At 39.6% G+C, this 24,014-nt stretch overlaps 1 protein-coding gene across 1 annotated transcript in view; it reads right to left on the bottom strand.

Moving 5' to 3' along the window:
• Nucleotides 1–24,014, bottom strand: part of EXT2 (exostosin glycosyltransferase 2) — a 172,154-nt gene that overhangs the window by 25,969 nt on the left and 122,171 nt on the right. The gene's annotated exons all lie outside the window — the stretch shown is intronic.

The following is a 24,014-nucleotide window of genomic DNA, read 5'->3' as shown; positions in this document are numbered from 1 at the left end:
TCAAAAAATGAGGAAAATAAAAAGAAAAATATGAAATATTTCATTGGAAAAATAATTGGCCTGGACAATAGATTGAAGAGAAATAGTTTAAAATTTATTGGACTATCTGAAAACCATGACCAAAAAAAAAAAGAGCCTAGACATCATATTTCAAGAAATTACAAAGGAAAATCGCTTGTACATCCTTAAAAGCAGAGAGCAAAATAGAAATTGAAATCATCTCCTAAAAGAGATTCCAAAATGAAAAATTCCAAGAATATTCTAGCCAAATTCCAGAGTTCCAGGTCAAAGAGAAAATATCGAAAACAGTTGGAAAGAATTTATTCAAATACCAAAGAACCACAGTACAGATCACATAAGAATCAGCAGCTACCATATTGTAGGAGTGGAAATTTGGGATATGACATTCAGAAAGGCAAAGGAAAGAGGATTATAACCAAGAATAATGCACTCAGAAAAACTGAATATTATTCTTCAGGAGGGAAAATGGGAATTTAATTAAATAGAGGCCTTCTTTATCCCTGATGAAAAGACCAGACTCGAACAGAAAATCTGACATTCAAACACAAAACTCAAGAGAGGCATAATAAGGTAAACATGAGTGAGAAATTATGAAGAACTTAATAGGTTAAAGTGTTCATTATCCTAAATGGAAAGATGATACATGTAACTCTCAAGAATTATTATCATTAGGGTCATTTAAAGCATCTACTTAGAGGGCATGGGTTTGAATCCATTATGTTGGGATGATTTCAAAAGTAAAACAGGATGAGAAAGGCACGCACTGGGAGAAAGGGGAAGGAATAAGGAGAATGGGGAAAATTACCTCACATAAAAGTGATGTACAAGAAAGTGTTTCATAATGGGGAGAATGGGAAAGGGGAGTGAGTAACACTTGAATCTCACTCTCATTTTATTTATACACTCCCATTCACCCCCAAATACAAATTTACATCCATACTCAGCTGATTATAGAAATCCATCCTCCCCAATGTAGAAGTTAGGAGGGCATAGGGCCAGGAGAAAGAGGGAGAGGGATGTAATAAGAGGCAAGGAGGATTAAAGGAGACAGTGATCAGACATATATAGGTAGGTATATCTACAAGGTGCAAACTGAACAATTCCAAAAACTAGGGAGCAACAACAATGGGGGGAGGTTAGTAAGTAGCAGAACAAGACTCCAACCCTAGACCCCCTGACTCCAAAGCCAGCACTCTTTCCTCTTCACCATGAGGCCTTAAGAGAATGAAGAGCTGCCCAAACTTTGTCAGTTTTAAGCGTACGATTCTACTATGACTAAATAAAAATTCAGACACTTTTTTTTCTAATGGTACATGCCCAGTATCTCTGCAGCTCTCTCATAATCCTCCTCTTCAAAGAACCATGAAAAGTCAATGAACACGTGTGTGTGAAAGCCTCAGCCGTGGCTTCTGGAACCACTGGCTCAAGCAAGTCAAAGAACACTAGCCTGGGAGGCAGGAGGCCTCTGATGAGCTGTGTGACCTTGAGCCTCAGTTTCCTCATTTGCAAAACCATGGAGGAAAGGGAGCTGAACTAGATGATGATTCTTTAATGTCTATGCTCCTCCCTACCAAAGTATATATTCTACAGTTCTATTGTCCCAAATTAGTATTTCAATTTATAATGCTATTGGCCATTTTTCAATTTGTCATAAACAGATCATAAATTTCTTAAGAATGGGACCAGAAAGAGAATTCTGAATTTATCCCCTCCACTGCTACCCTGGGTTTAGTAAAGTGTCTTCTGTACAGCAGGACTATAATGCCAGTTGGTTAACCTGATGTCAACCTAAAAGATGATAGCCCCTCCGGGTGTTGCTGATGGACCTGGGAAGAGACAGAAACAGTTTCTTGCAAAGGTGCCAGGAGGATTTGCCGGGAAGATTTGCCAGGAGGATGAGTAAGGGCCTAGGTGTCCCTGCAGACTGACCAAGACAGATGTTGAGCTTCCTTGTCCCAGTCCTGAGCTCTCTGCTCAAAGTCTGGGGCTGGTTTGCATTTAGAACACAAAGCAGCTCACTCACACTAGTGGCTCTCCCAGCTGTCGTTTGGCACCTCTGTAATTAATTGGTGAAGTTCCATAAGAAACTTGTACACATGGAGGCCCCGCTGTCTGCCACGTTCTCTGGGAGTGACTGGAGAAAAGCAGCTGAAGGAGATCTAAAAGTCCACTCCTATTTCTCACATGCAGCGTTATCCCTTGAGGTGGATTCAATGCGAGAAGGGAGGGAGGGGGAAGAGATGAAGGAGGATCAGGGCTTCTAAACTGGGGGTCCTGAAAGTGCCTACGGGTGAAATAACTGTCACCTCTCGAACCCTAGGCCAGCAAGAGACTCCCTATTTGTAAGAACAGTTTATGAAGCTACAAAGAAACATGGCAGTGAAATTTAACCACATCAGAGACCCTGCTTTTGATCTTTCATTCATTCACTTGCCAAACCAATGCATCCTGACTGTAGTCCTACTAGGTGCAAAGCACCCTCACTGGTTTATTGCAATGACCTCTCCCTGAGCCTGAGATGACTTCCATTTTGTATTGGGTGAAGGGTCACAATTGGCCTTGAGAGCGGAGTTTTCTCTCTCTAGTTCAGCAGTGCAACCAGTAATTCTGCTCTAATTAAATTGATAAACTGGACGGCACTGAGCCCCAAAACAGCGGCAGACCCCAGACCATGGGCCGCATGTGATCTGCTTCCCAGCCCAGTACTGATCGGAGTCAGAGGAAGGTGAACTAGGAATGACTGAGCCTGGCCCTCCCTTCGTGGGGGCCACAGCTACCGCCTAACTGGGCTCTCCTACTGGGCTTTTCAATTCTTTTTGGGGGGTCAAGGGTGTAGGAAGAAAAGAAAACACTTGCTAATTTTGTCAAAAAATTATGTTTTTTTTAAAAAAAAAGTCCTAAATGTCAAAGTCCTTCAACTTATCAAATGGTTCAGAACCTCATACTGGTTTTATTAATGGAAGTGATGTTTAAAAGATGCTTTATGCTTTAAGCCAGATTGTCGTTTCCACCCTCAGTGCTCAGCACAGCGCCTTGTATGTAGTAGGCATTTCATAAGTGCTTTTTCATTCATTCATCCACTCCAAACGGGATCCTGGATGAATTTGAAAGTGACAAGGGGCCCGAAGACATAAAAGATTCCCAGATAATGTGGGGACTTCCCTGGAGTTTAGGAGCGTTCGCTTCTCAGGCTCCACGACATCCCAGAGCACAGGCAGCAGAGGGCTGGGCCCGGAATCATGAAGACCCAAGTTCAAATCCTGTCCCACTAGCTTGTGACTCTGGCCAAGTTACTCAACCACTCTCAGCTCAGTTTCTCCACCTGTAAAATGGAACAGCTGAACTCACTGGCTTCGGCAATCCTTCCCTCCCGCCCCCAACAAGTACAAAGTCTATGATTTTAGGATCCTGTAGATTCTTACTGGGGGAGGGGGTGGCTGTGGAAGTGAGAATGAACCTGGCACGCTCTTTGTTGCCAGCACCAGGGGATGACCAGGGGAACCTGCAGGAGGAGTCTGAGTCACCTGTTAGCAATGAGGAGCTGGTGGGTGTTCTGAGTTTTAACTCTTCCTTATCCTCTTCCAGGCTCCAAGAAAGGAAACCACTGTTCAAGTCCAATGTCAAGAAGCACCGTCACCCCTGGAATGGGTCAGTGAGCGTGAGCATGTGCGCACGCGCACACACACACACACACACACACACACAGTAACCCACTTGCCATCAGCAGCAGTAAGCTAGGAGTCAGCTCCCTCTATCCCCTCAGTCAGGTCTAGAGCACCCTTTTCTCCCCAGAAATGATACTGGGCCCAAAGAAGCAAAGGATGGGATCATGGCTCATCACCTCCCCTTCATGGATCCATTCACTCAGTGAACATTAATGAAGCACCTTCTGTATACCAGGGAGTATGCTGAGCCAAGTGGATAAGGAGCTGGAACAAGCCGTGGTCTTGGCTCTTGGTACAAGGGAGGTGTGATGCAGTCACAGAGTGAAGGAGGAAGTGGGATATGGTACCTCATAGACGCAGGAAACATCTAATGAGGAAGCCCATTTCTAGCCAAGGTGCTGGGAGTGGGGGCTGCACAGAAGAAATGACCTCGGAGTGAATGGAGAAGGGAAGGAAGGACTTCCACAGGTGACATAGGAGAACAAGGAGAGGTGGAAGAGGAAATGTGGCTGTTGTTGCAGGGTGCACAAGCTCTATTCCTGGCCTTGGACACATAAACACTTTAAAAAGGCTACTGACCTCTGCCTCAGTTTCTCCATCTGGAAAATGAATAGAGTGGATGATCTCTAAGGTTCATTCTTATTCAGACATTCTAGGAATCTGATTCCAAACCAAGAGATAAATGGTGCCTAATTCCTATAAAAACTAACACACCAAAGCTAGCTAGGTGTGCAGTGGTTAGAGCGCCAGCCCTGGAGTCAGAAGGACCTGAGTTCAAGTCTGGCCTTGAACACTTGGCACTTACTAACCTGCATGACCGTGGTTAGGTCACAACCCCGATTGCCTCTGGAAACAAACCCCCCCCCACATGCCAAACCATACTTGGGCACCAATTTTCACGAGTCGGGAGGTGGGTTACATCTAATTTCTCCATACTAGTTTACTTTGATTTTCCTAACTTATATATCTTCCATGTCCAAATCCACTACCTTAAACCTCTTTCTAAGGTCAAGGCGCCTAATGGGATCCCATATGTTCCCTTCCTTTCACAATGTGGAGTTAATCACCACTTCTTATGCAACAGCAATCATAAACCACTGTCTCAAATGCTGCGTTTTCCAGCCAGTTTTACAACTTGAAACAGAGGGAGTGGCTTAAAGTTCAGAGAAACACATTACAATATTTTCCCCTGGAAAGAACAAGCAAAAGAGCTTCCTTGGGGAATTTGGGGGAATAGAATAAATCAGGCCTCTGGCTGTGTATCCCTTTGGCCCTGAGCAAATCCCTACTTAGACAGCCCATCCAAAATCAATGCAAATGAACTGCCCTTCCAAGACAAATTTTCCAAAGCCCCAAAATCTCAAACTAATGTCTGAAACCTAGTAACTCCCATAGCAGCCGATGTTACCCTGTAATCCACCCCGAGATGCTCCAAATCAGGCACTGCCTGCTTGCACAGGTATCTTTTTGTGGAAAGGAATACTGTCGTGATTGGCTGAAGCTGGCAGGGGTGGAAAGGCAGGGAAGGAACATGAAGCTCAAAAGTAAGTGGCCCAGGACAACGGTTCCCATGCACAGATCTCACCTACCCAGCACCTGGTGACTGACAAGGCAACCTTCCCCCCTGCTGCTGCTGTGGATGGGGGTGCCAGCATCGTTTCCCCATTTTTCAGTTGAGGTAACAGACTCAGGGAAGAAGCAGCAGCCTCAGGACTCTCACCCCTCTCTTCTCGTCGGAGGTCAGTCCTAAGGCCACTTGGTTCTGCACTCTTTTGGCTTCTCTGCAGTCTCTCACCCCGCTGATCAGCCTCTTTCTTATTACTCTTTTCTCTAGATTTTGGGGACACCACTGTCTTCAGATTCTCTTCCTACTTTTCTGACCCTCCTTCTCAGATGCTTTTTGATAGCTCCTCAGTCAGGTCAATCCCATTAACTATAGGGTTAACTACAGGTCCTTCAGGGCTCTATCCTTGGGTCTTTTCTCTTGTCCTTCAACAATGTTTCACCTGGGGATCTCATCAGCACCCATGGATTGAAGGACTATTTCTATGCTGATGATTCTTCCAATCTATCTAACCCACTCTAATCCCTCTGCTGACCTCCCATCAGCCTCTCCAGCTGCCTTTTGGACATCTTGAACTGAATGTCCAGGAGACATCTGAAATCCACTACATCCAAAATGGAACTCATTCTGTTTTCCCCCACCTTCCAAACTTCCCTATTTCAGTAGAAGGATATGACATCATCAGAGTCCTTCGGACTCACGTCAGGGCTCATCCTGGATTCCTCACTCTCTCTTGTCTCCATCCCTAAAGCCTGTTGGTTTCATTATTCCCACATCTCTCAAACACACCCCCTTCTCTCCTCTGACAGTGCTCTCATCACCTTACACCCTGATTACTGCAATAGCCTGCTGGTGGCTCTGGCCGTCTCAAGTCTTTCCTTATTCCAGTTAGCCACCGAAGTGGCCATATCCTCTTCTTACTCAATCAACTCCAGTGGCTTCCTATTGCCTCCAGGAGCAAGTACAAAATATCGGTTTAGCTCTTCATGACCTAGCCCCATCCAACTCTTTCCCATACAAGCCCTTTCCAGTCTTCCTACATCGTACTCCCCAACATGAACACTCTGATCCAGTGACCCCTGCCTAGCTGTTCCCAAAACAAGACAGTTCATCTCTTCGCTCAGGGCCTTTTCTTTGGCTGTCCCCCGTACCTGGAATGTTCTTCCTCCTCATCTCCATCTATTGGCTTCCTTTAAGCCCACCTAAAATTCCATCTTCTCCAAGAAGCCTTCCCCAACAAATGAACTGCCCATCCAAGATCAATTTTGTCTTTTGTATCCCCAGAACTTAACGCAGTGCCTGACACATACAGGTTCAGTGAATGTTTACTGACTGATTACCCTCCTACCAGAGGCATATCCTAATCAGTTACCAGTGAAATTTCTATGTATAATTTTTTTGCATTTACCTATCAGTAGTTTGTGCCCCCTCCTAATTTTGTTTTGACATTCCCAGCACCTGGCTCCTGGTTGGCATTTAATAAATGCTGATTGTCGAAGGCTCTTTCTACCAGAAGACACTGCTTCTTACAGCATTTAGCTCCTGATGGTGGTAAACCTCACCAAGGCTAACAAGTAAGTCACTGCCTCCAAAGGAGGGTATTATGGGACCAGAAGGACAGGCTGGTTATTTTCATCAAGTGAAGACCAAGACAGGCTCAGGCTTCGTTCTCAGAGGACATGCTGAACAGAGAGCGCTGGCCTGTTCCTGGGTTGGAAGGAAAGGTGATGCAGACGCCTCTCTGTGCTGGCCGAAAGCACGGTCCCACCCCTTTGAGATAGGGAGCCTCCGGTCCTACATTTGATGTTTCATCAATAGCTGTGAAAACAAATCCTAAACTCATTGTTTGAATTTGCTCAGTTGGGAAGAAAAAAGTGTCACTTCACTATGATTCCCAACTGGGTGCTTTTAAAAAAAGATCAGATGTTATTCCTCTGGTTCATGCACACATCTGACTTCCTTCCCTCAATATTTGTTTGACTTTTTTCTCCGATGGGGATCGGGGTACTTTGCAAACAGTTTGGAGAGGTCAGCCTTCCCTGCATCTTCTCTCAGCACCTCCCTGAGCTTCTGCTCTGTTCTTTTCTATCTTCTTGTAGCAATATTCTCTGCAGCAGCTCTCAACTATTTTCACTCCAGTTCCCATGAGCCTTCAGTGTGCAAATCAATGCAAGCTGTAGGTAAAGCAGTCCTCACAGATTACTCAAAATTGCTCAAAAGGAGTCAAAGGCATGGAGTTTCCCCTGTCTTGCAGAAGGCATAAAAATTTTTGCTTCTAACTCTAGTATGAATGATGCTTGACGGCTCCTCATTTCAGAGATATTCCCATTATGCCTTGAAGACTGGAGCACTTTGAGCACTCAGCTGAAAGTCTGAACTACCAATTCTTTGGACAACAGCTTCTCCAGTAATTTTTCATCAGGTACTTGAAAAGAGGATAATAAAGAATGCTTAGAAAAAGTGAGTTTTAAGAGCCAAATTGTGATAATACCTAGACTGGGTAATTTTAGAGAACAACAGTCACAAACAAACAAACTACCGTCTCATGTGGAAGAATACTATAGTATCATGTGGGAAGACTCCTGCTTCCACAAAGCTCGACTCGGGCGTGGTGATGAGGAAGACAAGCTGCAAGGAAGGCCTATATTTGGCAAGCCCAAAGGCAGCTCAGCTCTGACTCCTGCATCTTAATTAGGATGCTCTCACTAACAAACCGGTCAGGTAAAAGGCAGAAACATGAAAATCTTCGGCCTCCTTAGCACCCTCTGTGCCAGGTGTTATCGCTTCACAGACAGTGTCCAAGGGCTAGGCAGAAGGGGTCTCCAAGGTGCTGCCTCTTGCTAACGAGCTTAAATGCTCCCACTGATGGCAGATTCCATCTTAGGTACACGTCTATAAAGTTATATCTCGATGTGTCCCTATCACTTCACTGTATGATAAGGAGGATGTCCTGGGTTCTCAAAGCCTATGCTAGTTGAGTGCTGGTTCAAGAGGGTTCTGCCAATTTGGAAAGGCTTACTGCATGGTTCCGGGGACAGGCGGCTGCCAAAGCACAAGAGGTTCCATCATCAAGAGGTTAAATCACTAGCAGATGAATTATTTGGTTATGATGGTGCATAAGAACCTAATCTTTTGTAAATGCTTAGGCTGACCTGGAAGCCTCAACTACCCCTAGACAGTCCAGTGGAGCCATGGCCAGAAGCCCCTCCTTTAGAAGCTTGTAATGTGGCCCAACAGATCTAGGGAAGACAGACACTTGTTCTTACAATCAAAAAGCTACCTGGGTCAGTATAAAGTAGAATAGTTAGACATTAGCTTCGACACCCATCTAAGATCTTGAGCTTTTATTGCTGGATACATATACCATCTGGGGACTTGTGCCAATCAGCAAATGACAGAAGCATCAAGCAAATGGCCCCTCGGGTGCTCCAGCCTTCTGACTATACAATTATTATGAGATATTATACAATTAATTCACCTTAAGTAAAATTTTGTTGGTACCGTTGTTGTTCAGTTATCTTGATCCTTCATGACTCTGTGGACCAGTGCTGTCCATGAGAGGTTTTTGGCAAAGACACCAAGTGCATCACCATTTCTTTCTCCACTGAAGTAAGACAAACAGGGTTAAGTGACTTGTCTGAAGCCAGATTTGAAGTCAGTTCTTCCTGACTCCAGGCACACTGCTTTATCCACCGAGCCACCCAGCTGTCCCAAAATGATGATACTAGCAGCTAGCATTTATAGAGCACTTTAAGATTTGCAAAGTACCTTATATATGTTATCTTACTTAATCTTTACAATAATCCTGGGGGGATGGTATTATTATCTCCATTTTACAGATGAAGAGACTGAGGTTGAAAAATGAAATTATCTGCCAGAATCACACAGCCAGTAAGTGTGGAGGGCAGGATTTGAACTCAAGTTTTCCAAACTCGGAGTCCAGTGTTCTAGCCATTAAACCACCCAGCTCCCTAGCTGAAAGGCAGGTACTACAGGTACTTAGTATCTCTATTTTATGAAGGGGAAGCTGAGTCTAAGAGAGGCCACACAATTTTCTATGCTAATATCACCATTACACATTTTGTACATGTTGCGAAGTATAAGGTTTAGTCCAAATCCATATCTGACCACTCACTGGACCCAGATGATTCTGGAGGAGAAAATGAGGCAGGTGACCTTGCCCAGCCTCCCTCACTTCAGTCCCATCCACTTACAAGTCCCGACATCCTCACCTCCCTAATGTCATGGACCTCTCTGAGTGCAAAGGACAAACAACAATCTTCTCCCTCGGTAAATGGGGCCTCTAGGTGCCCATGGTGCACAGAGAACCGGTTCTGGAGTCAAGAAGACCCAACTTCCTGAATTCAAATCTGGCTTCAGACACTTCCTAGCTGTGGGACCCAGGGCACATCACTGTTTGCCTCAGTTTCCTCATGTAAAACGAGCTGGAGAAGGAAACGGCCAATCTCTCCAGCATCTTTGCCAAGAAAACTCTGAATGGGGTCATGAACAACAGATCCAAATGAAAAACGACTCAAAAAACCCCCCAAACCGGGGCACGGGGCTTTTGGGGAAAAGTGTGACTGGAACACACATTAAGCTTATTAAGCTTTGACCCTATAACCAACATTAACCAAAGAATTTCACTTCTCCCAAGTGAAAAGTGTTCAACACTTGAGTGCTACTAGTATTTTTTTAATGGTGAAAATGAAGATCAAAGTTTAAAAAGAAAAAAGGGAGATAGCCCGCTCTATCCAGCCAAGTTTGTGTGGCTCAAACTTTCTGCCACATGTTGAAAACTCTCATGGATGATGGGGGAGGGGTGAAATGGTGAATCGCTCTGGGTTTCCCAACTCCTCAGTATTCAAGTAAAAGCAGATGAAGTTAAAAAAAAAAAAAAAAAAAGAATCGAACGTTCTGGTAACACTATATGCTGCTACTGTTTCCCCAGGAGTTCCTTGCAAATAAGTATCAAGGACTCAATAGATACTTTCCTGATAAAATACATAAACAGATAAATAAATTATCACTGGCTGAGGAGCATTTCAACATCTGGTAGCTCACTAAAGCCTGTCAAACAAGTCAAGAGACACGCAGGGCCAGGGAAGATCAATCTACAGCTCCTGACTTGAGAACTGGAGAGGAAAAGTTATATCCCTGCTTCCCCTTCCCTTCCAAGTGAGAACATGACCCATTTAAGTCAGTGAGTGACCACGATGTTTTCTTCCAATGAAATAAATAATGGTGGTCACCAAATCTTAGAAATTTAACTGAAGCTCAAGCCTGCTGCAATCACAAAGGACAGGAAAGGAACCTTCCTGATTAGCTCTGTATTCCATTCCCAGGAGCCAGAAGCTTGGAAATGGCATAAACTTTAAAGTCATATCCAATCTAGCTTTCTTAGGTTCAAATCCCACTGCAACATTTCACTATGTGATTCTGAACAATTCACTTAATCTCTGTCTGCCTCGGGTTCTTCATCTGTAAAATGGGGATGACAAAAGCACCTACCTCCCAGAGCATCTGAGAGAATAACATGAGATAGTATTCAAAGTACTCTGCAAACCTTAAAGTGCTATGTAGAAAAGCTACCTATTTTATTAAGCGAAACTCTAACTATTGTTCCTATTATTTTCCCATGGAATAGGATTTTACCATCACGCCTAGATGTCCCCTGGATTCATGGAATTACTGAATGTTAGAAATGAAAGGGACCACAGAATGGAAAGTTAGAGCTGAAAAGCACATGAGAACATTGGCAATAGAAGGGACATGAAAACATAATTATCAGAACTGGAAAGGATCTCCTACGTAAAATGTCAGGGTTAGACAAGATCTTAGAACAGGGCCTTGTCTAATCCCCTCATTTAACAAGAGGGAACAGAGCTCCTTGGAACTTGCTGCCAGATATTTCTGGACTGGATTTTCTGATTTTTGTCCCACTGATCATTCCGTGTCCCCTCCTACTTTTTGCACCAGGCTTAAATGATCTTCCCATTTCTTTGATAAGGGTGGGTATATTAGCATTCTGTCTGTTTTACTGTTCCTTAGCCAAGGTATACAGGGTTTGGCTTTTGAAAATTCTCCATAAATCAATTCTTCCATTCCCTTAAGCAATAGTACTGCTCTGTCCTTTGAATGAGCTCCAGCTGAAGTCTTGGCTAAGTGTGGGGTGCCTCCATCTGTGTTCTGTGTTTCAGATACAGTGTCATCGCAAAGTGATGACTGGTTCCCTATTCTCGAAGTTGGGAAGTAGGAATTCCCTGTATAAACTCGAAAGCAACTGCTGCCATGTCCACTGCTCCAAAAACTAGATGGAAGTCCTACTGCCCACTGAATTAAGTCTCAACTCTTTGGTATATAGTTTGAACTACTTCCCACCCCTAAACATGTTCATCCTTTATTTGTCTTTCCTCATTATGTTCCATCTATGAACCCTCTTTCCCAGTTTCTACCTAACAATATCCGGCAAATTTCTTAAAGGCTACTTCCTCCATAATACCTCCCCTGAGCCCTCGTTCAATGATTGCTTCCTTATCTCCTCTCATGGAACTTCTCCTATGAATTCTCAGATGTATTTATGATCTCATCTATATAATTTTTATTAATCTATATTATGTTCTATACCATATCTGTACACAAGTCTTTCCTCACTAAATGGTAAGTTCCTTGAAGGCAAGGGAAATTTCTAATTTAATTTCTATGTCCTTCAGTACTCCATCCTTCGCTTTGAATATAAATTTATATTATATAATTGCACATAAACAACATTAATACATGTTTGCTAGATGAATGAATGGACGAATGGATAGATACTCCATTTAGAAAAATATTCTCCAAACTTTTCAACTGTTATTTTTAGATACTCTGGCTTCACCTTCACCCTAAATATGTGCTATCCAAAAATCTGCTGTAAGTTTCTGCCAAAAGCAGAACAAGCTAATAACTTCTTTACTTGCCTTAGAAATAAGTTTATACTTTAAAAAGGCAGCATGGTAGAGTGATCAGAAAGTGAGACAGGAAGTTTTGGATTCAAGTGTTGCCTCTAACCCATAGTAACTATATGACTCTGAGCAAATCACTTATTGTTCCCAGGACTCTAAGCAACTCTCTAAGAATCAGACGTAACCAGGGTATCAACCCACACTAGCAGTTTCTTCATGTTCCTTAATGTAATCACAGGTCTAATGCTCATATCTAGATAGGGCAGATAAGCTCCCATAAACTATAAAATACTATAAAGGGAAGTTGACTCAAGAAGGAAGGGAGATGACATTGTACAAAAATGTTTATAGCAGTTTGTTTTTTGTGTGTGTGTGGTGACAAAGAATTGGAAATTGAAGGGATGTCCCTCAATTGGGGAATAGCTGAACGAGTTGTATATGAAGATAAAGGGATACTGTTATGCTGTAAGAAATGACAAGCAGATGGATTTCATTGTGCAATGATCTATGATAGACTTTGCTCTTCTCAGCAATGCAATGATCTAAGACAATCCCCCCAAAATCCTGATAGAACAAGACATCCACATCCAGGAGAAGAACCATGGAGTCTGAATGCAGGACAACGCATACTATTTTCACTTTTTTTTTTGTTTGTTTTTTCTCACGACTTTTCCGTTTTCTTCTGATTCTTCTTTCTCAACATGACTAATGTAGAAATGTGTTTAATATGATTGTACATGGATAACTTACATCAGATTGCTTGCCATCTTGGGGAGGGTGGAGAGAAGAGGAAGGAAGAAAGGGAAGGGGAAGGAAGGTAGAAAAAATGGAAAATCAAAATCTTAAAAACAAATGTTCAAAACTAAAAAAAAATTACATTAATTTTTTTAAAAGAAAAAAAGAAGGAACAAAGCTGTGAAAAGATGAAATTCTGAAGGCAGAAAGAGAAATACTTCTGACAAGGAGGAAATGTGGAATTTGTCTGAAGATCAATGTGGATTTATAGGTAACACACCAAGAAGTCAACAAAGATTTTAAAAAGATATACACAGAAGACAGAAACAAGGTCAGACAGTAGAGGACAGGAGCAGGGTAGGGTCTTATAAAACATATCAGGGCATTAAAATGAACTGGGGTTGGAGAGGAGAGTTAAGAATCAAGAAAGTCTTGTGAAGTTACAATGGGAGTTCAAAGCAGCTCTACCAGGAAGGGTAATGATGACAAAAATCAGACTGCAAGTGAGCATCTCAATTCTTAATTCACTTCTGTTGCCTCTACCAATGAGAATGAAAACTGGAAATGACAGAAATGATTAATATGAACTATGGGTTACATAGACAGCATAATGAATAGTTCAAATCCTGGCTCAGACATACTAGCTGCGTGATCCTGAGTAAGTCATTGATTCTCTCTGTTTTAGTTTCCTTACATATAAAATGAAGAGACTGGATTCACGGGCCTCTAAGGCCCTCAAAGTTCTAAATCTGTGATCTTTTAATCCTCCTCCCTGCTGGAAAGCCAAACTCCAAAAAGCAGAGTTTTGAGCACCTGGCAACAGGAGTTTGGCAGCACTCTGTGTTACAAAGTCAGGGAACTGGGCAGGACACCCATGGTGGGGTGGATGGGAAGTGTGGCACTGCATTACACCTGAGGGAAAGAGCCCACAGTGCATCTGGGTCCAGCGGTATTACCTCAGAAATAATCTAGGGTAGACTGAGCCTGGTGAACCATAAAATGCCGAGTGTGAGTGAGATAGCTTTGAGGTCCAGGCTTTGGGGACATGTAGTCAGTGAGTTTAAGAAAAATAAACAAAAATTGTGAAAACAAAAATTATGGCCCTTACAGAAGTAATAATTAACAAATTTAAGAAACTGGAATCAGTGGTAGCAAGTGTCACCAAAGAAACAAGAAAGGATAATTGATTAGGAATAAAAATACAAAGTGAAGGACAATCAGGAAAAAGAGAAACAAAAAGCTTATAAACAATTAAAGACTTCACAATCTCCACACAATAAAACATACTGATCTAGAAGACAGGATGTACAGAGACTACTAAAAGATGTTAAGAGTTCCCAGAAGAATACAAATCAAAAAAACCCCGAATATCATAATGCAAGAAATAATACAAGAAAACTAACCAAAACGTTTGAACACAGAAAACAAGGTAGCAATCTAAAGAATCCATAGGTTACCTCCAGAAAAAAAAAAAGTCCTAGCATGCACACTTTAAAGACATAGTAGTTAAATTGAACAATTCCACTGACTCAATAAATTCTGCAAGCAATTAGGGAAACAATCTTCAGATGTAAAGGAAAGGAAATTCAAATAATGCAAAACTATTATATATCCACAAGTAATTGCAGGAAGGAATGGAATAACATATTCTAAAGAGCAAAAGGTGCTAAAGATGTAATCCAAGTATCCTGAAAATTTGACCCCAACCATAAATGAAAAATGCTGAACATTTTTTTTTTTTTAAAGAGGCATTTGAAACATTCCTAGAAAGAAAATCAGACCTGGAGAGCAGATTTGCTTCTCACACATCCTAGACAACAGAAAAACAAGAAAGGTAAAGAAATACAGCAACCAAGGATAACAACAAAATAGTAACAAAGAAACCATTAAAATATTTATTTCTAAAAATTTATGAGGAGGTAAGAGTAAAAACACAAGTAAAATAGGGGTTATAGTAGAGAAAGAGGCCTAAAAACTAATAGACTAAGCTTTTAAAATAAAATAAATCATTAGCCAACCTTATTTCAAAAAGAAAGAAAGAAAGAAAGAAAGAAAGAAAGAAAGAAAGAAAGAAAGAAAGAAAGAAAGAAAGAAAGAAAGAAAGAAAGAAAGAAAAAAAGAAAGAAAGATAGAAAAGAAAAGAAAAGAAGGAATAGGGTGGTAAATCAACAAAAATAGCAACTTTATAAATCCTGTCTACATGCAAATCAATGTATTTGTGTTGTGTGAACCATAATTACAAAATGGGAAGATACATAAAACAGAGGACAAGAGGAAGAAGATGGAGTTGGGGGAGGGATGTGATATACCCTAATCTCTCAACTGCCAAAGTGATTTGTTTGTTCATATCCTTTGATCATTTAACAGCTGAGGAATAGCATTTGTTTTTTAATGTACAAATATAATGTATACATGTATATAATACATATGTGTGTATCTCAAATAATGTGTATACATCTCAAATAAGTATGGAAGTGAAAGTCATTGAATTGGAAATATACATATGTATGTGTATAAACACACACCCACGCACATATATGCATTAATTTTGCTTGTACAAAAGCACTTAAGTTTCATACACAGTTCTTTCTTAAATTTTACAACTGCCTGTATCCTGCATTTGGTTAAGAATATATCTCCTATCCATAGATGCGAAAGGTGTATGATCTATTTATTTTCTAATTTTTTAAAGATATGATGATTTGTATCATCATATGATAATATGAGATATATTAAGATCTCATATCAATTTTGATTTTATTATGGAATAATAAGAAAAAGATCTAAGCTTAATTTCTGCCAGATTGCTTTCCAGGTTTATATTTATATTAAATATTAATCATATTTATTATATTAATATAAATTATATTAAATAAAGAATTCTTTCCTAAGTAATTTATGTTTTTTAGTTTATCACAAATATTGGGTTATTGAGTTCCAATTTTTTCTGATTGATTCTTCCTTGTTTGATATGTTTCAATGGATTTGCTGTTTTATTTTTTTTAACTAATATCAATAGTTCTTATGACTGCTGCTTTATATACTTTGAAATCTGAAAATGTATTCCACCATAATCCCTAAATTTTGTATTATTTCTCTTGATAATCTAGATTTTCATTATTAGTTTATTGAGTGCTTCAATATCACATAGTAGCAGGAAAATTAGCATCCTTGCTTTAGTACTGTATTTGCTGGGAAAGCTTCTAAGGTATTTTCATTACATTTAATACTGGCTTTTGATTTTAGATATTTTTAAATGATATTTAAAAGTCCCTTTATGCCTATGTTTTATGAGATTTTTTGTGTAAATGTCATATTTTGTCAAAAGATTTTTCTGCATCTATTGAGAAAATCATGTAGTTTTAGATGTTTTTGTTTTTAACATGATTCTCATAATTGTTTTCCAAATGTTAAACCATTGCTACATTTCTGGTATAAATTCAACTTGATCATAATGAATAATTTCTTCAGTGAAGTGATGTAGTCTGATAAGATTTTATTTAAAATTTCAAATTGGTACTAATTAATAACATTGATCTATAATTTTTAGAATCCTTTCTTTTTTCAACTTTTGAGAATAATGTATAGTATTGGTAATAATTTTTCCTTTAAGTTTGATATGATTATCGTATGAATCCATTAGAACCAAGTCTCCCCTCCCCTCCCCCCCCAGTAATAGTTCTTTTAATAGATATTATTTCCTTTTGTGCAGTTGGATCATTTAAAATTTCTACATAATATTCAAATAGTTTGGGTTATCTTACATTTCTCTACTGCTTTTGTTTTCTTAGTTTTGTTGCTATAGAACTATGCAAAAAATGATTCTAATAATTATTTTTTACTTCTCCTGGTTTTACTGTGATTTGACTTCGATCTTTTGCTATTTTGGTTTTTTCTGCCTCATTCTTTTTACTAAGCTTGGCAAAAAGTTTTTCAATTTTCTTCATCTTCTCAATGAACCAATTTTTACTTTTACCACTGCTATGATCTTTTTGGTTTTCAATTTCATGATTTTCAATATCTCCTCTTTTATACTTTTTTGGGGGGAGGCACTTATTCATTGGGTGAGTTTTTAAAAGCTAACATTGAGTACTATTTTATTAATGTATGCAGTGACTATTCCCCTTGAAGTTTAAATTTACTTGCATTCTGGAAATTGACATGTTTATTACATCGTTATAATTTTCTTTTACATATATATCAACGGTTTCTATGATTTCTTTTCTGACCCATTCATTATTTAGGATTTCAATGTCAAGTATCTATAAGAATTTGGGTCTTTCACTTGTTGTCTTTTAACTTATTACTATTCTTGTTGAAATATGATCTGCAAACAATGTGTTTAGTATTTAGCAAACTTTTTGGCATTCCCATTTAAATCTTGTAAGACTTTCTCCAACAATCTGTTCCACTCTATATTTTCATCCTTGTTTATCTATTTGTTAAATTTGTTCAAAACTAAGAAAGGGACAATAAAAGTCTCCTGCTATTGGTGTATCATGCCTACTTGTAATTCAGTTAATTTTTTCTTTATAAATTTAGACGTTATAGCATTTGGCATATATAAGCTTGATGTTGATATTGATTTGTTATTTATGGCTCCTTATAGCATAATGTAGCTTTCTGTCTATATGCTATGAATTTTTGATTTTGGTTTTTCTGATCACATGACTATAACTCCTACTTCTTGAGGATTGATGTGTTGCAAAAATAAATTTTATTCCAGATGCTTATTTTTATTCTATTTATATATTTGCATTTTAAGTGTGATAAATGTAAGCAACAGATTGTGAGGTTTTGTTTTCTTATCCAATGTACTACTCTCTTCTGTTTCATTGCTCTGTTTAATACATTCACATTTAAATTTATGAGAATTAGGTTTATATTATTCTCCATGTGTCTCTAATATGGTTTCCTTTTTTTTCTGAGTTAGGATTTTTTTACTCTTTGTCTCCCATTATTTCTGTTTAAGGCATCCTAGAGCTACTTCACACCTCTATTTGCTACCCTTACACCTAGTTTTATAGCAGCACGTAACTTGTTAATTTCTTTTTCCTTTTTTACCTAATTACAGAATTCCTTCTCATTTTTTTTTCTCAGTTAAGTAAAATATCCTTTCTCTCTCCCTTCAATTTTTTTTCCTTAATGACCACTTTTCCTTGGTGAGCTTGTCCATTATTCCATTGCCCCCTTTTCTTCCCAAGAGCCTGGAGGGATCCCTTTCCCTTCAGTGTTCGCCACTGACCTGCTTAGGATACATCTCATATTCCTCTCAATCTTCTTTCCCTCAATTCTTGTCTGAGCCTTCCCATTCTGCAGTTGCATCTTATAAAAATAGTGAATCACCTGGAAGCTGGATCCATGTTGGTTCAGTCAGTTTTTCCTACACTCTTATAGGTAAGTTCTTCTTTTACCCTTAGTTCACTGAATACTTTTAGAAAGAAATCTCTTATCTGTTCCTCTGTTATGTTGTTTCTTACTTCCTAGGAGTCTTTCTCTTTCTAGTTTTTTTGTTTGTTTGTTTTTGCTTTCCTTCTAGGGGGTAATTTCATTACTTGTGCTTTACTTGGTTGCAGTATTTGTTTATCTTTCTTATGTTTCTCTTGTCTGGGGAGTTTGAAAAGCAAATAATCTATTTGGGTTTTGTTTGTTTGTTTTTTGTAGAAATGCTTCAAATGCCTTTCTTTTATTGAACCTCCATCATTTAACATGGATGATTTGGCTGAAGTCTGCAGGGTATACCACTAAGAGGTTCATCTTGAGGCCCCCAAATTTTGCAACTATCATTCCATTTCCTCTTTAGTTTCCGGTGAGTACCAGATATTTCTGTTATTCAAAAATCTTTTCTTCCTTTCTATAATAACTTTGTTTTCTTTAAATTCTGTCATCCTCTTCATTACCCTATGTACTTTAAGAAAGAAATCTTTTAATAGACTCTGTTGCTTCTGACCCCATTAGTGATTTTTTAATAGTCCCTTGAGATGGGGTAATTTATTTCATTACTTAATCTCTTCTTGATAATTATACAGAAAGTCTTGTGTTATTTGAATTTCCTTGCCTTCATATTGGAAGGTCTTTATCCTGATTTCAAGCACAATTTGTTGTCTGCCATCAGAACTCTTAAATTTATCTCCTGTTCCTTGGAGTGGATAGCCCAATTTGCTTTTGTTTTTTCCCTAGGAGAACTTGCCACTGTGGATTCAAACTTTTCTGTTCTACTAAGTATTTCTTCTGTGTAGGCCATAAATTCTGCCATGTATTTGTCCCTTCCTTCTTTCAAAATTGTGATCTCATTTTTGGTGCATTGTGGAACATTCTGTTATAGTTTCATCTTCTTTTGGGAATCCATAGTTTTGTGTTTCATCAAGTTTGTAGATTCTGTTTCTTTTGTCTTGTAATATTTATTTAAAGATGTGTGCAATCTCTTGGATACTTGATTATCTGCTGATTTATCTGTTTGTGCTCTAGGTTTTTAACTGACTTTTTCCTTCCCCTACAGAACTGTGGTGGTAGTTTTTTTTCCCCCTTTACATTCTCTTGTGACTTGCTTTTGGACTCTTCCCCACTTGATGGGGTGGCTTTATCATCAAAGCTAGATATCAAAGCTGTCCCAGCTTCCTTTCATGATGAAGAATTTACTTTTTGCCAGCATTAGTCTCTGTCCTAAGTAGCTTCTGGGGACAAGACTAGTTTCAAATGGATTCCAGGGCCCCCTCCTGCCGTTTCCATGAAGCTACACACTTCAATCCTCTGCCCCAATTCTTTCTAATCTTTGGCTCTGATAGTCATGAACCAGCATAAGCCATTTTCCCTACAATTGAGGGGAAGACAAGGTGGACCTTTGGACAGAGTGCATGTTGCCTTGGGATTACCTAAGTTTGGGCCCACCCAGAAAGGAGTAAACAAGATAATCTTTCCTTCTTCCCCTTGCCACCATCTCAAATGCCTGGGCAGAGCTGATGCTCACCATTTGTGGCAACAGAATGCTAGAGGAAAATAAGTGTTGAGATTTGCCTTCAAAGTCTAGAGACAGAGGGAAATTCCTTCCTGGATCCAAACCTAAAATCTGCCTGAACACAGAGGCGGGTGGAGGAGAGCGTTGGGTGGCCCCCTTAAGGACCAGTGTTCTCCACCATTAACTGATAAAGCCGACACTTTTTGTCCTTAGAGACAATTACAATTGCTCTCTTCTTGGTGCAGAATCTTCTTTGAGGTTACTGGAGACTGGAGAAAATGCCTCATCTTCAACCTTCTTGGTTCCATGACCCAGAAGCCCCCCTTTTCTTTCAGCAGTAAACACGGTATGTGTTTGTGTGTGATGTTGGGAACACAATCAACTCATTTTCTCTCCACATTCTACACAAGTTTTCCCGAATGCTAAATTCGTCGCCATCTGTGCCTTCTGTACATACCAAACATAGCTTCTTGTTTTAAACAGTGACTCAAGATGGAATGTGAAGGCAGGCAATACAAACAACTTCCTCTGTCCATCGTACCACAAAAGAGACATCAGAAGAAACCCCAAGAGTATGAGCTCATAGGAACTTTCACTTTGTTCCTAAATTATTTACAATAAAAAGCTGAAATGGTGATCAAATCATAATTTGGGGGCTATTGGTAAAATCAGTTAAAATTCCAGTTAAGAAAATATAAAGTTCTCAGAATCTTCCCCATCTCCATCTTGCCACATAATTTTAGCTCTGTCATCCTCTATTTTGTTTTCCTTCTAGAGAGTTTTTTTTTTTTTTTAATGAATCAAGTCCTCTAATCATTTTTAAAGATAACTAATGGTAGAAAGAAAAAACAAATTCAGCTCCACCACGTTTCATACTTTTCCCATACTGATTCTTTTTTTATTGACAATATTTCTATTCCTTTTAGAGTCAAGAAGCAAAGATGAATGAGGATAGATTGTGATCTATGTCCTCATTGCATCTGAAGACCCATTCATCTCCCCAGGCCATCTTGTCACTATTTGCTGCCACGATCATATTCCTCTATGCCTAGACTAGAAACCTTCACTCTGGACCTTCAGAATTCATGCTGGGGACAGGAATCTAAACATCTTTAGAACTGTCAGTCTGGGGTCCGGCAGCCTCAGCTGTAGTCTGAATGAATCTAAACTTACTGAGGTCACTACGTCTGCCTGGTGCCTGCACCAGACTCCAGATCAGACCATGTTTCACTTTCACATCCCATCTGGTCAGCCACCCAGGACATTTTCCTGTGGCTCCTGCTTTCCACTTCTTGCCCTTCTGAAAAGCATCTTCCAGCTGACTGCTCGGGTAGATCAAATAAGCATCCCTGGGACTCCCCAGATCCTCTCTTTTCTGGCTACCCCTCTCCTATATATCTCTTCCCCAATTCAAATGGAAGCTCCTTGAGGGTCTCATTTTTAAAATTTGTCTGTCCATACTTAGAATTTTTCCCAGCACATAGCAGCTATAGATAAATTATTTTTCATTCTTTTATTCTCAATCATTCATCACATTGGTGAAGTCCCAAATCCAATGATGGCCATCAAAGCCTTTAGAATCTGAGAATTAAACAGAACTTAAATGAGGTCATAGGATCACAGGGCCTTGGTTTTAAAGGTTTTTTTCCTTTTCTCTAGAAAGATCTTAGTTCATCTCATCAAAATAAACCTGAAGAGGAATTCCCCATTCAGCATCGTTGGCAAATTCGTCAATGAGCTGCCACTGGAATTGGGCATGGGAACTGTTCTCCCTAAAGGCAGCACAGCCCACTTTTGGATGGCCCTAATTGTTTAGAAGCTTAACTCCTTTTTCAAGGAAGCAAAATCTGTTTCCCTGCACATTTTGCCCATTGCTCCAGGTTCCTCTTTCTGAAGCCAAGCTGAACAATTCAAATCTGTCTTCGACATGAATGACAGGCCTTTCAATATCTGGAGACAGCAATCCTTTCCTTCCCCTCCCCCGGCCCATGCCTAAACATTCAACAGTTCAACATCTAATTCATTCCTTTACCTCTGATCTTGGAAAGGTAGTTTGTCCTTTCAAAGAAAGAAATCTGAGCTACATGCAAGAAAGTACCTTAAAGGCCCTTCTCCGACAATCTTTTCTCTCAATTGAAAAGGAAACTTTATATGTATATATACATATTGGTACGTATAATTTGAATCAGAATATATATTTGTGTATTTATATATATGTATATGTATAATTTGAATCAGAAGCAGTGATGACATAATGTACTATCAAAGAAATTGTTCTTCTTGTGATTTGCCTGGAGAAGCAAACACCTTCAAGAGTTATGGGGATACTATTGAGATAATAATTATATCAGAAACTTTCATTGGATATAATGTCAACATTATCTCAAGTGACTACAAAGAAATCTGAGAAAACAATATAAAATTTGTCATTTGATCTCTCAATTCTTTCTCTAAATCCACTGTTAGATGAGATACAACATTCAGGTAAGACAGAGCTGGGCTTAGGAGTCAAGAAATCTTGAATTCAAGTCCTACCTCTGATAAATATTGGCTATGTGACCCAAGGCAAATCATTTAAACTTTCAGTACTCTAAGCAATTCCTAAACTAATAAGTGGCAGAGAAGGTGCCAGCACGAACTGTCAGAAGGAGTTTCATCACATGGGAACTCCTTATATCACTGAAATTGCAGTCTCGTTCTCATATCCTTTCATATAAGAAGCATTAATGCTATTAACACTATTGATCATTTCCACAACAGTTTCTCTGAAATTCACCCACATTTATACAAAATCAGCAGTTAACATCACAGAAGTGTACACAGGATCTTTGATTTCCTAGAACTGGAGAAGGAAACTTCAAGGTGAACCAGTTTAACATCCTTGTTTTACAAGAGAACAAAGTGATATATGGACACAGAAATCTGACTTGGCCAGACAAGTAAATGGGAAAGCCAACCCAGGCTCAATGATCTCCAGGCCCGTGCTCTTTCCACTCTACCGTCTTAAATATATTTTCCTAAAAACAAAATCATATATGTATACATCTATTGTATTTAACATATACTTTAACATATTTAACATATATTGGTCTACCTGCCATCTGGGGGAGAGGGTGGGAGAAGAAGGGGAAAAAATTGGAACAGAAGGTTTTACAATTGTCAATGTTGAAAAATTACCTGTGCAGATATCTTGTAAATAAAAAACTATAACAAAATAAAATCAAACAAACAAAATCCTTCATACAAAGGTTTTCAAATACAATCTGTGGAATTCACATGGCAAGCCTAGATCAGCTTGACCAACTTTCCTTATTCCTTAAGAATTTCAAATCCAAGCCAATTCTAAACCCAAGTGAAGGCAGGGGCTTCTATCCAAAGGAGGCGAATTGGGGGATACGTTTTGCCACTTTCCCCTGTGTCTAGCTATGGCTAATTGATTTGGACTTTCTGTTTTCCTTAGATTGGATACCATCATCACCACGGCAGTCACGGGGCTAGACCTGTCTCCATCATGCATTTCATGTACTTCCTCCCTGACAGGGCTCATCAATCTCTACTGCTTTTTACCCTGCTGGGGCCCAGCACTTTCCCCTGGGGAGACCTTTGCTGCTCTCGATACTTAACCCTTGAACCTGGCTTAATCCATCACCTCCAACTGAATGGTGACACAGAGGAGACCTCTCTCCCTGAAGGCAGGGCTGCCCGCCTTCCACTTGGGAAGCAGGGAGAAAGCCATCCACAGTGTCTGTCTGCTTTCTTTTGTTCCCATTGCCTCATGCTTCCCATAATGATGGCTGCTTGGCTGATTTAGCTGAAGTGGAGGGCAAGGGGATGCATTTAATGTAGCGTCCTCTATGTTTTTGTTAAATATTTAGGAGGTTCCTTTGGAAAAATCTAATAGAACTCTCTTTCCCTGAATGTCCCAGAAGGAGAAACTGTAATTCTGGAATAAGATTTTCTCTCAAAGTCTTTAAGGGAAAAAAACTTTTATATATTCTTATTGATAGATACCTATCTGAATTTTATTACTGAAGGGATGAGAAATCCTAACTCCAGAGGCCAAGAGCAGGTTTTTTCTAAATCCAACCTATGGCTAAACAGCAACCAATCCTTAAAAAACAAGACAAAAA

Source organism: Sarcophilus harrisii, chromosome 6, assembly GCF_902635505.1.
Source record: "Sarcophilus harrisii chromosome 6, mSarHar1.11, whole genome shotgun sequence".
Lineage (NCBI taxonomy): Eukaryota > Metazoa > Chordata > Mammalia > Dasyuromorphia > Dasyuridae > Sarcophilus > Sarcophilus harrisii.
This window is presented reverse-complemented; position numbering and strand designations above follow the sequence as displayed.